Below are 12,679 nucleotides of genomic sequence, written 5' to 3'. Positions count from 1 at the left end.
AAACTTTATCTTCTAGGAGTAGTGTAGCTGGTGCTGAAGATCGGAAATGTGAATTAGAGCATGTCATTTTATAGGTGTCTCCAAGTGAGCAGGCCATCGCAGGTTACATTGAGGTTAGATTCAGCAGGACGTGCAGTTCCTCAGAGAACACTAGAGCAAACGGATTCAACGTCTCCCACCAGTCTTATCAAAAGAATGTTGGTGTGGGCAGCACCCAATTGCTGGCACGGTAATTATGCCGAATTTTGTTGCCCCAAGATCTAGAAGACTCTGTAAATCAAAGCAAAATTTCAGGATGATGAATAAAACTACAGAAAACAAAAAGGAAAGAAAAAAAAAGAGGAAGTGCTCCAATTAATCAATTGCAATCTCTCCCCCTTTAACTTATGGCATATATGCAGGTACCATAATTCAGTGTTCTTTCGAGAAAATATATGAGGAGTCACATATCTGCTAGTGACCTTTGATACAATGAATAGAGAATATTCTCTTGTCTGACTAAATTGGATGATCTAATTTTTTAGAGAGTGGAGAGGATATTCCAATTGGTTAGTCCCACATAGGCCTAGGCCCTTACTTAAGCTTGAAGCCTACCTCACTACCTAAAGCCCAGCTCGATATCAAGAGGATCCAGCCCACAACCAAAACTGACTAGATAACTATCCAACGGTAGCATGAGATAAAAACGGTTATCATTTAAATTTACTAAAAGATGAACTTTCATCTCCGTGTTTGAATTTGAATAACAGATATATCCATTATCATTTAACAACAGAACGGTTTAAAGGCTCTATATAAGAGAAGAATCCAGGTATGTAAAAATTAGCTAATTCATTGGTATTAAAGAATTATTTTCGGTCACTGACTTAGGTATCGGAGGAGTTCCCTCGAACCTCCCAAGCCGTCTTACTCTTTGGTTGCAGGTGATCGTAAGGCGATGGCGGTAAAACACGTCCATAAGAGAGAGATATACGCATCATGTCAGTTGCAACATTTAATGCCGCCCATATAGAATCACATTTAATATGCATCTCTCTCTTTTTGTATTGAACCAGGAGCAAGCGGTAATTATCCATTAAAGTGGCGATAAACCCTTCCAGGGCTTGTGTCCTGTTGAGAACAAAATATTCAAAGATGTCATTGCTTCCCACGCTGATGACAAAGAAAGACTTGCTAATGATGTTCTCTAGAGATCCACCCATTGCTTCTGAGAGATTGCTGTGAACTTCTTGGACCTGTTCCCTCATGGGAATAACCTCTGACTGTATATATCATGTTATAGAACGACAGAAATGCTTGATCAGTAAAATGTTGTTCAATTAATTAATCATGGTCCAAATTAAATCACAAGTTGCCCAAAAGTTATTGTGGGTGGGTGTGTGCGTTACTAGAGGAACCCTTTCTTTTATCATGATGCAGGTTACATTAAGATCAAACGGCGCTGGGTCTCTAACTTCACTTGTATCCAAGATAAAAGATCTTGCTGAGAGAAGGAAGTTGGAAGATTTAACAATTGGCCCAGTCCTTACAGTAACTAATAAGTGTAAGGGAGTTTTACTTCCCATCACCTTGTATAGCAAGCCCACGAGAGACCACTGGGGAAGTAAGCTAGAGATCCCAGTCAAGCCCAACGACCCTCCCCCAAAAGGAGTCAGTGGACCTTTGTAGAGTACACAGCCCATGAACAAAACTCATCCACGAAGCAACCCATGAGTGGGGAAAGCAGACGGTAGGGGCAAATGAAACTCGCCGCCCTGATACCTCCCCGATGACACCCTACCCCAAGAACCTGCGCAGGTAGGTGGGTAGGAAATATGGGGAACCCTTGATCTTCTGACAGCAGTTAAGGAGATGCTTAACAAGGAACGTCTGCAGGGTAAAGTGAGTCAGGGTGCCACGCCGCATTAATGGCGCCACTCCCCGGACTCTACGCCGCATTAATGACGTCGTCCCAGAAGCCACGCCGCATTAAATGATTATGACTAAGTCAACAATTGAAGGGACATGGGCTCCCCGAAGTCAAGTATGAGTTGTCCTCACCCAGAAACCTAGTATAAAAGCCGACCCCTAGGTACGAAAAACTCTCTCTTTGATTCATCTAAATTCACATACAAACTACTAAGGAGATACACTAACTTTAGCATCAGAAAAACCCCAGCCTCCACCAAGGCCCCCCACACTCCATGTTTTCTTAAATATGTAGGTGAAAGACTCAAGACCCGAGTTGCTAGAACTCGGCCCAAAGGCATACAAAACACAATGTTAATAGTGGTACCGTCTGTGAGATATCTATAGACTTCACGCGTCCTTCATATGCCTGCGACAACCCAGGGAAAAGAAGAAGCAACGTCAATAAACATGGAAGCAAGGCTCGCCAAGATGGTACAACTGGTAGGAAAGCTAACGACCAAAGTGGAGACCCTCCAAAAAGAGAACGAGGCACCTAGAGTAGCCACCAATGGACCAGAAAATGAAGCAGGACCAAACAACAATGAGTACGTAAAGTCCAGAAATGCAGGAAGGGGAGGTTACGCAAAGAAAGAAAGAAAAAACATGTAGGACAATCTGCGTAATTTCAAGGAGAAATACAAAGAAATGGTGAGGAAGATGGGCACATCGTGTCACAACCCCACCCCAGGAAGGTCGGGATCGCGAAGTACGTGCCTGTCCTTTTCTTTCTTTTTCTCTTTTCATTTTTTTTTCTTTCTCTTTTCTCTCTATAGTAACATGTGATCGGCATGTTCATGACACACGTTCACTCTAAATTTGTAATTTAATAAAGGGAACACCTAATAAACATTTTATTCAAACATTCATCCATAAAAGACTCTCAAAGTCCATACGTTCATAAAAACATAACCCATCATCCATAACATAACTGTTCTAGTTAGGGAAGGTCCTAAGCGTCTGCCTTTCCCTCTGCAGTAATGCCTTGCTCCCCAGCCTTTTCATCATTACCTGGACGTTTAAAACATTTAAAACAAAAATGAGTCGAATACTCAGTAAGTAGTACACCATGCAATGAACATACTAGGCATCTATTCTTTCTTTTGAAAACATGCATATATAAACATTTTAACTAATTATTGACAATGCTTTCATGCATAACAGTTTAAGAATAAGTCATACTTTCATGCATAAACATTCTAAGAAATAACTATGCTTTCATGCATAAACATTTTAAGAAATAATCATACTTTCATGTTTCACTTTCTTTGGTCGGTACACACTATTACGCCCCGGGTGTTGCGGTTAGCGGTCTTCCTTTGGACCTGGATTCCGCCCGTGGCCACAGGTTGAGAATCCCTTTTCAGTCAGGGGGCAGCACTGGGTGCACTACCAGTACTACTTACCTAGCATTGCAATCTGCCCATTCCTTTAGTACCATTTTCATTCATATGGCCGTTACGTATTTTCATACATTAAAGCATTCATTCATTCAATCATATTCATTCATTCATTCATTTCTTTCATTCATTCATTTCAGTCCTTTCAATCATTTTCAACATTTAACAGTTCATTCATGGAAAATGTAATTTAAAAGCATGAACTTAAACAACATATCTTCATTTAACTGTGCATTCATGAAAAAAGTATCATTTTAAAAGCATGAGTTTAAACATCATTTTTCATGGCATCAATAAAGCGTCAATTCATAGAAACAATTTAACATTAGTTCATAGGGACAATTTAACATCAGTTCATGGGGACATCTTAAAACATTCATTCGCGTCATTTAAAGCATCAGTTCATAGGGGCATTTTAAAACACTTTCTTCGCGTCATTTAAAGTATCAGTTCATATGGACATTTTAAAACTCATATAAAGCATCACTTGAAGCATAAGGCATGAGACATTCATTTTCTTTCCTTTGCAATCAAAACATTTTCATCATCTTTCTTACTTCGATGCACATGCATTTTTATGAAAAAGATACATTTTCATGCTATACAACATATAGGAAAAATCAATAAATTTATTGAGAGAGCATATATGGAAACCTCATGACTTAGAGCCAAAGTGCATGCATTACCTTATACACATACACACAATTATAATCGATAGGGTGCTTAACAAGGGCTATCAAGAAAGAGCTTGTACATACTATATACATTTACTCTTTTCTTTAGAAGAACATTTGCAATGAGAGAGAGAGAGACACTCTTCCATAAAGACAACTTGGTGTAAGAAGCATGGTCATAGCTACTTACCTCTATGCTCCTCGATACTTCCATCATGAATATTCCTATTCCAATCAATAACATAAGCGTGTTAATACTCATAAAATATTCTTTAGCCCTCCCTTTAAAAGAGAAAGCCACAATATTACAATCTAACGTCCCTTCTATGCTTAGCATTAACCCAAATGACTACTCCTCACCTCAACTTATAAGAGAATTAACTTAAGTATTAAGACATGCTAGATGTCTATGGAAAGGCTATTTTAAAAGTTTACATGAAAAGTAGTTAAGAATTCATAGGCTTTAAGCAAAGGTTTTTTTGGTTCAAGCTCACTTTGGGTTATAGACATTTGGAGATAAATCTGGAATTCTCGACAATGGGCTTTAAAATAGATTTAGGCATTTCAAGTAGGCTAAACAAGCTTAGGAAACATGCCTTTTAAATCAACTTGTGGTCCCTCATTACAAAAGGGTTAGGTCATCAATATTTTGGACTCTCGGGTTAGGTAGAATTTAACCAACGAGGGACAACATAAGTGGGCTACTTTTACATCAAGACATGGCATGACATGGGCATAGAGGTACTTGGATAGCTTTACATATCATAATACATCAAGCACAATTAATCTATTATATCTAAACTAAGCTATAACTTATTCACATAAGCAATATATTAATTAGTTTAGATAAAACCTCTTATTAAAATTAAAGTAGCAAAAAGTATAGCAAAGTTGCCCATTAAGAAACTTGAAAACATTTAAACACTTGAGCTTATGATTTACTTACTTAATACATTTTAAAAGCAAGATATAAAATTATAGAACCAAGCAAAACCTCTAAACCAAACCTCTAGCATCCTAAAAATAGATTACCAACCAAATCTCAATACAAGGCACATGATACCAACATATATAATTTAAAATCATTTTAATCATCACTTATGATTAAATCAAGTTTAATAACAACATGGTATTTTCAAAATATAGGAAAATACATAGTAAAACAACTATAATACCATTCGATTTGGGCCAAAAATAGGGCATACATATTTCTTTGCAATATAGAAAATTAAACACATCAAGGCACGAGCTAAAACAACTTAATGGGCTTCCAAAATCACATTAAAAAATAAATAAGTCAAATTAGAATTTTTACCTTAAACTCTTAACTCCTTTCAAAACACAAGTGGAAGACCAAATAGAGATATAGTCGTGTGGAAGAAGAGCAACACGATATCACTATTTTAAACCCAAAAACTGAAACATAAAAAATCATCAAAAGAAAACCCACTTGATTAAACCATGGCTAATATTTCGAAATACACAAGGGAGAAGATTGAGGGTATTCTTACCTTGTTATTTTCCTCTTGAGGAGAAGGAAAATTGATGCTTGGCTTGAGATTGGAAGAGAAATGGAATGGGAGAGTAGTGGGTTGGTCGCATGGTAAGAGCTGGAAGAGTTTTCTTCCTTTCCTTGCTCTAGACGTTGGTGGGTGCTAAAGAGAAGAAAGAATTTATTCCTTCTCTTGTAAGCCGATGTATAAAGGAGAAAAATAAATTTAATTGGCTTATTGAGGAAGCTACGGGTGAAAAGGGGAAGAAAAGGAATTGATTTTGCCTTTTTGTATAGCTTTGACCGACGGGTGCAAAGATGGGATGCCTTAGAATAGTTTTTATATTTCTTCTTCTCCTTTTGTGTTGCTTTGGACGATGGGTAAAATGAAAAGTGAAGTCAATGGCTTCCTTAGGAAGCTGATGGGCAAAGGAGCTCAATGGCTTGATTTGGAAGCCTATGGGTGCAAAGAGCTTAATGGCTTGTCTTGGGAATCCTATGGGTGAAAGGGATAAAGGGCTTTAGTTGCTTGGTCAAATCTTATCACATAAGCTTGAAAGATGGATGGTGGAGATCTATCCACCTCAAGAATGTTTTTCACCTACCAATCCAATGGTAGAGATTAATTGGGTCATTTTCTATAAATAAAATTAAAGGATTTAAGGAAAAATATTTCAAAGTCTTAAAAATAACACCCTTGATTTATTTTAATAAACCATATTTTAAAATAAAACATACTCATCTTAAAATAAAATAATTGGAAGTAATAAAAATATATTTATCTCAAAATATTTAACTTAAATAATTGATAAAATGACGTAAGGACCTACATAGTAAGACTCGGGTATTACACATCATCATTAGTAGACCAACTGCTAACCAACACGGGCCTACCCTACAACAAGGAGGTGATGGTTGTGCCCCTACCATCGAAGTTCTGGGTTCTGCTCATGGACTTGTATGATGGGGCCAAAGCCCTCTCAAACACCTGGAAACCTTCATAGCTCACATGACCCTGTATGGCTTCCCAAAAGAAATGGCCTGTAGGGCTTTTCCGCTAACCTTGAAGGGGCTGGTGAGAGTATGGTTTGGGTCCTTGGCACCCGGGTCCATAGACAGTTTTGGGAAGCTGGCCCGCCTGTTCCTCATATAGTTTATGGCGAGCAAGAGAAAAATATGCCCCATAACATTTTAAGTCCTTATGGAATTATCCATTTCATCCTGTTTTTGTATCAAGCTTTCTTCTTATCTGAGAAAGCTCATGGGAGTAATCAGCCTGTTATCCTCGACATACATTTGTTCTTGTTGAGCAAGAGCCCCTTCCACACGGGACTCTCGAATCACTATGGCCAACTTTCATCTATGTTTGATCAGTTGATCTCACAGTCAAGCAGGCTTATACCATTATGCTAGCGAACAAAATCTTAGCTTGATGAGTGAACTGCTTCAGATACCTGGTTCAAAGTTACTCTTTGCGGTGATCCTTTGAAGGATCATTCCATTCCAACCAAATGTGGTGCTTGTTAGGGATGTGTTTCGTAATGCAAATCATTGTCCTCCTGCAGCCTGCAATCAAAAAGAAAAAGGGGGATGAGAGTCCTCCAGAATATCTTTGATGCCTAAGTTAGTATATTTTTTTAGGAAGTTAAAGCTAAACTCTTGAGCTAGAGCTTGTTGTTTTACCTGCATTTCAGCCTTATATACTCCCCTTGCGATAGAGCCCCTATCGCTCTTCTGTGCCAGGAGTGCACCCCCCCCCCCCCACCCCACCCATATGTGGAGCCATGTTGGCGCATTTAATTTGGCTTCTCCCATAGTACCTCGAGTCATATCCCTTGGGGCAGGTGGTGAGTTGTGGCTTCTCTCTGGACACCCTGTTAGGGATATGATCTGTCCCTGGGTTTCCAAGTCCATGATCTTGTATCAAGTTAAGACTGGGCCCTCACTGTTGTCCCGATCAGTCATGTACTTGCCGCACTAACCCCTAACTTGATCATTTAATGCAACATGATTCCCCATGGATTTTCTGAGCAGGGGCATGTCTGTTGGTGCATTGTCCCGAATTCCCACGCTGATCAGAATCTCTGATGCGTCTGCTTTGTTGGACACAAATTGTTCCCGTTGGGCCGTCCTAGCCTTCCCCTTTTTGGAATTACAGTATTAGCCTTAATTGTCCCTATTAAAGATCATGTTAAATTAAGTTACAAGTGTTATAGTACATGGGAGAAATTTTGTTGGTTATATAATAGAGGACTATCATAACTCGCATTGATAGCTGATCTAACATTGATACTACGAAACTCATGTAATGTATTTGAAGTTAGGAAAGTTTTCTAAAAATAAACTTGCATAGTATGATTAATTTCTTATAATAAACCCATGAACGAAAAATGTTATTTTATGGGCATATGAATCAAGTGGGAGAATATCAATGTTTTACTAAAACTCAATATTCCACATACCCATATCTCTATAGATTTATGCTACTTCAGATATATCTCTTAATTAATGAGTAATAGTGGGACACAAATACCTCTAGATTTTATGATGACCAAACGTCTATTTAAGCACCAAGAGGGTTAATGGTTCTCATCTACAACATTATTATGCCTCTAACTATCAGGATACACTTAGAGACAAAGTTGTTAGGGTGATCATTCTCTCATAATCAGGTCAGATTCTTTATTCAAGTGTAAATAGAAAGATATGTATTTTAATTATTCTTATTTAATTTCATGAATCATAAAAAATGGAAAATCTAAATATTAACTTTTGATGTTAAAATGCTTAAGAAAGCCCCTCTATCTCTCTCTCTCTCCCTTACATGTCGTGCTAATTGCTATGATTTGCACTGTTTTTTTTTATGGGAAATAATCGTTTTCTTTTTGTCTTTTGCGGAATATTTCTTCGCATTCAATTCTCTCATCGTTGCACACCAACCCTTGTTTTATCTTTGTTCGGCCCCTATTTCTCCCTTCATTGTCAGCATGGATATCTTGATCGCTCAGATAACATTAGTCCAAAATGCGGAGCAAATGATTTCCTCCTATATGAAAATGGTAGGTGATGCGTATGATGGGAGAAGAAGTTTCTCTCCCTTCACATCAAGTGCTATAATTTGAACAAATTTTGATGGGGAATAATCGTTTTCTTTGTCTTAATTTGTGGAATATATATCTGTTAGTATCCAATAAGCACATATTTCAACTGCGCACTGTGAATATGTTCTTTGCCCCAAATTATATATTTCATCATTCGCATTACAAGGATATTTTGGCATGTTTAATTTTATGCCTAGTTAAATGGGAAGCTGATCCCCTTCCTAGTTCCTAGTCCCATATTTACTATCCGTGTGCTTGACATTATCATTTATGAAAGCCATAAAAGGTCAGGTTTAGTGGATGGCACAACAGATTGCAATCTGTACATTCATTGCCTCTGAGCTCTGTAATCCAAACTGGATCCATGTCTTCTTCTAATATTTCAAACTCAAAGATGTGCTATCCACCACTTCTTCACTTTTCTCTATTTTTACAAAAGACACATGTTTTTTCTGGAGGTAGAACTCAACATGTCACCATCTCTTTCATTACTATAAAGAGAGCACTTCACTTTGGATGCACAGAGTAATTGAGTGCACTTCACCCTTAGGCTGCTTTGAACATCCAAACACATGTGGGTCGTCAAATGAGTGCAGTTCAAATTTGAACCAATTGGTTGAGCCCTACAACTGACAAATCTACTTTTACTTTCAAGTAATGATATACACACAATTTATTATACAATAATATTATATAAATGATAATATTTTTGTAAAATAATGTTATTTTTATTAGATATTTTATAAAAATATTTATCATTTAAAACATAATTATATAAAGTGTTGTAAAAAATATTATATATAAATCATTTTCCTTCTCTTAGCTCATGAATTATGAATAGCGCCGGCAACTCAAACCCAAATTCCTTGCGCCAGAACTGACAATTGACATTTGCTAGGCCCCACAAGTGAGTGCAGTTCAAGTTTACAAGTGCTGGCTGGGCCCACAACTTACATTTGTTCCTTGCCCTAGAATGAAGTGTAAGCTTGTAGAAACTTTTTTTTTCTTTTGTAGGTTCGGCACGCTTAAAGGGAGACAACGATGTTAGGTGAACAATAGAGATTCATGGTGGGACCCAACAAATGGTTATTTAAATGGGTGGTGATAGGGTTACTACTCTATTACTACCCATTTACCACTTACATGTATTTAAAATTTTTTTTTATCATTTTTTTAACATCCTTAATCATTAAGAAAAAATTTAAAAAATATATAATTTTACTAATAGTTACTTTCTTAACCATTAAGTAAAATAAAAAAATTTAAAAAAATTTAAATATAAAAAGAGTAGTAAATGGGTAGTAAAAGAATAGTAATCCTATCATTTTCAAATAGTTGGAGAAGTGTAAGAAGTGAAAAGTCACAACGGGTGGAGTGAAAAGGTTGTTGTAATTAAGAAGAAATTAAATAGGAAAAAAACTAAGGTAATTAAGAAAATACTGAGGTGGCTTATGGGAGCAAAGAAAAAGTTTTAGAAATTAGAATAAATCTTCACAACCTCCACACACTCCAAATTTTATATTTTTTTTAATTTTTAATTTTTTTCTTTTATCAAATATTTATTATATGAATAATAAATCGAAAATTTGAAATAATTTAAAAAGAATAAACTCAAAAAAAATTTAAAAAAAAAATTAAAAATTTAAAAATTTTAAAAAAATGTGAAGTGTGAAGTGTGGTGGAGGTTGTGTAGTAAAACTCTAACGGTATATACTCTTCGAGGCTCGAAAAAGGAAAGTGAGGAAAAAGGACAAAATATAAACAAAAGGACAAGTACTTCAACGACTTGATCATCTTGAACTTTGTTGAGGCTGCTCTATCTTTTTTCCCTCTTTTTATGCGAATCTAAATTGATATGAGATATTTGAATCCAAATTTTATATTGATTATGCCGAATTATCTTATAAAGAGGGTTTATCTGTGCAAATATGGTAAAAAAAAAAAACTTAAGTTTTATTGGATTGGGATATATAATATCACTTGTTTTTCTTCATTTTTGTCTTCTTTGAAAATGTTTCATTTTAAATTCTTAAAGTGGTTTTGATTTTGATTTTGGCCAAATTTTTTACAAGATTCTTATTTACATATGTATTTAATTTTCATACAATAATTTGGATTTTTCCTTTTTGAAAAAATTCATATAATTTCAATTTTTGAAGTTTAAGCTTGACTTGTGGGTTTCATAAACTAATTTTGAATTTTGTCATTAACATTAATGTTAAGAGTTTTTATTTTTGTTTGACATCTTTTCTAAATCTCAATCCCTAATTTATATTGATTAACTAGTCATTAACCATGATAATCCTTATTCTGTCCGGCGTTAAAGGAATGAAGTTTATTAATGTTTTCTCAAATTTAAATATAAGACCTTAGCTCCTCAATGCCTTTTTTGCACGTTTGAGATTGTTGTGGGTAATATAGTTGTTAACTTTAGGTCTTATAGCTTATAATTAACTTAAATAATAAATTCTACTATTAAAAAGTTATTTACTATATGGTAACTATATTTTTAAAACACTTTTAAATATGTTACATTTATTTGGAAATAAATTAAAAAAAATATTTTTGAACTAAATGACATAAAATATCATTTGATTTTTTTAAAATATTATGACCATATTTTTTAAAGTTTGAAAGTTGGTAATTATTTAAAAGTTGTATGGATATTTTCGCTGGCCCGTTGTGTAACGTCCCGTTCTCAGAGGTTTGGAGAGTTGGCTCCTAATACTCAAAAACGTCTCCAATAATCAATAATAAACAAACAGAAACTCCACAAAATACTTAACTTATTTGTTCGATCCAAAATCCGTGTCCCTCTACAGAAATACTAAACAAAAACCTCAATAAAATAAATCACATATCCATAAAGACTCAAATTATTCATAACTTGACATACCAAAATAACCGCTAGAGATAAAACTACTAAATATGATCCTCCAAAATACTTGTACCCTTAGCACTCATTTATCTATAATCATCAGACTTTTCCAATACTTCCAACTATTTTTCTCCAGCTAAACCATAAAAGTATCTGAAAAATGTTATGGAGATAAGGAGTGAGTTATCAACAACTTAATTAGCAGAGGACATATGCTGGTATATAAACATGAGCATCTTCACAGAATTCAGAATGCAGAAACAAAACATTTCAGTTTCAATATGTAAATCTCAAAAATACAAGAGCGATATTTCAAACATTTTATATTCAGAAACCAACTTTTCATATTCAATGACTCCTTTGGCACAACATGACCGAATATCTTCATCTTATCATATCATATCAGAGTATCATACTAGAACAGAGACCATGTTTAACTCCCGTGGTAGGGTTGTGCAGTCTACTGAAAGCCAAGCAGAACAATTACAATGTTATCAAAGCGATTGCACTCAGAGCAGAGATCACTATTATATCCCGTGGTAGGGTCAGAGGTCACTATTGTATCCCGTGACAGGGTCAGAGGTCACTATTGTATCTAGTGACAGGGCTAGAAGTCACTATTATATTCCGTGACAGGACCACATATCAGAGCAAAATAGAATCAGAATCACCATATCAGAATCAGAGTCAGAACAGAATCAGAAAGTCATGACAAAGGTTTTTCATATGCCACATCATATCGAAACAGAGTACTGAAATTTAAATCATTTCACATTTTCCAAAACAGATTCAGAACATCTTTACATCACATGCAAAGTTTATCAAATTTTCATATTTCGCTCATTTTTTATCAGTTTAATAACAGAATGCCAAAGATAGGCTCATGTCTACACCAGTCATGCCAGAAAATACTTTATTCTTATATAGAATTTCATGAGTAATGCAGAACAAATAACTGAAGTCGTTTCATATTTCTTTTCATAACAAAACATGCAAATTTTCCAAGAGGGACCTCAAATCATTTTATTTTATGCAAAGTCTAGCACAGGAACCCCTCTTAACTGGACTTTTTAACTTCTCTGAATTTCCTCACAACAATGCCAAACAAAAATCAATCGTCACCTATAAGATAGTCATGTACTTCCGTAAATTTTCAATCGAACACGTAACCTACTTAAATATCTAAT

Source organism: Juglans microcarpa x Juglans regia, chromosome 6S, assembly GCF_004785595.1.
Source record: "Juglans microcarpa x Juglans regia isolate MS1-56 chromosome 6S, Jm3101_v1.0, whole genome shotgun sequence".
Classification (NCBI taxonomy): domain Eukaryota; kingdom Viridiplantae; phylum Streptophyta; class Magnoliopsida; order Fagales; family Juglandaceae; genus Juglans; species Juglans microcarpa x Juglans regia.
The sequence above is the reverse complement of the archived record's forward strand: the minus strand, read 5'-3'. Positions refer to the sequence as shown.